This window comes from Pyxicephalus adspersus, chromosome 5, assembly GCF_032062135.1.
Source record: "Pyxicephalus adspersus chromosome 5, UCB_Pads_2.0, whole genome shotgun sequence".
Taxonomy (NCBI): Eukaryota; Metazoa; Chordata; class Amphibia; order Anura; family Pyxicephalidae; genus Pyxicephalus; species Pyxicephalus adspersus.
In genome coordinates, this window is record NC_092862.1 from 533740 (window position 1) to 535548 (window position 1809).

The following is a 1809-nucleotide window of genomic DNA, read 5'->3' on the forward strand; positions in this document are numbered from 1 at the left end:
CTATCTCTTATAACTAAAAACTAGAATGAGAAACAAAATGGAGTCTCAGGCCCTTTCAAACGGTACAGTCATTCCTGAGCCCATCCGTTTCAAAACCAGGTCACTTTCTCTCTGGGTGGGGGTGCTCCATTTTGAGACTCTGGAGTTCCTAGTAATACCCCAGCTAGTAAACCAACTCCGTTTGGGTATGCCCTGGCTTTGCCAGCACTCTCCAGTGATAGACTGGGTTTCTGGAGACATTCTGTCCTGGAGCTCTAACTGCCTTCACAACTGCCTGCAGAGAATTGCACCTGCATGGACTGTCTGCCTAACTGAGACTGTACCGGTGCCTGGTCTTCCTGACTCCTACCAAGATTTTAAGGATGTCTTCTCCAAACAAAAGGCAGAGAGCCTGCCTGTCACGTATAACAGGGAGGGGAGGGAAACAGAAAGGTGTATATACTACTAGGCCTCAAATTCACGGAAGGGACCGTGACACTGCCACCCCATCGTCCTTATGATTGTTCCATTGATCTGTTACCTGGTACTACGCCTCCCCGCGGTCGAGTTTATCCCCTGTCCAGAACCGAGACCCAGACCATGACATCAGATATTAAGGAAAACCTTGAAAGAGGGTTCATTCACGAATCCACTTCACCTGCGGGCGCAGGGTTCTTTTTTGTTGGGAAGAAAGATGGGTCCCTGCGTCCCTGTATTGATTACAGGGGTCTGAACAAAATAACTGTCAAGAATCCATTACCCCTGATCTTGAAGCTGTTCGACCGCATTCAAGGTGCCACCGTTTTCTCTATGTTGGATCTGCACGGGTTCTATAACCTGATCTGAATTAAGGATGGGGACGAGTGGAATCTTCCTTCGCATCGGAGACATGTAAGGACTGTGCCAAACTGGAGAAATGTCTCTTTGAACTCTGTGAAGTGCCTTTCCTAGGTTACATGGTCTCCAATCAGGGGTTACGTATGGATCCTGAGAAAGTTTCGGCTGTTCTGAAGTGGCCAATACCTTAAGGTCTCAAGGCTATTCAAAGGTTGCTTGGCTTCGCCAATTACTACAGACAGTTCATTAAGGGTTACGCCTCCATTGTGGCCCCTATCACAGCCCTCACTAAGAAGGGGGTTAACTGCAAGGTGTGGCCTAAGGAGGCTCTCCAAGCCTTCGAGGTCTTGAAGCAGACCTTCACAGCGGCTCCTGTTCTGTTGCATCCTTACCCTAGGAAGCCCTGGAAGTTGATGGTTCTGCAGTGGCGGTAGGAGCTGTTCTCTCCCAAAAGGGGTCCTTGGGCAAATTACGTTCCTCTGGTTTTTTATCAAGAAAGTTTTCGCCCACAGAAAGGAATTACACTGTCGGGGATCGAGAACTCTTGGCTGTGAAGCTGGCATTGGAGGAATGGCCTCACCTTCTAGAGGCAGCACTCTTTCCAGGTACCATTTATACTGATCACAAGAACCTCTTGTACCTCCAGACAGCCCAAACTTAATCCACGGCTAGCTCGCTGGGTCTTATTCTTTTCTAGGTTCAATGCCTGGAACAACTTCTCTGGTTCTATGTATCTGCCAGGCAGGAATATTGGAGTGAGTTACTCCCTATGGGCCGAATTCGCTCATATTAGTCGGGTCAGTGAGTCTACGGGTTTCAGCCCTTCCTTTATGACTTATGGGTGTCACCCTAGAGTACCTCCACCTATTCCATCTGGTTCTGAGGTCCCAGGCGCCGCAGAAGTCAGAGCCAGCTTCTACAAAGTTTGGGAGGAAGCGCAGAAGGCATCACACAAAGCTTCTCTTCTCCACAAGAAGTGCTGATAAAAAGAGA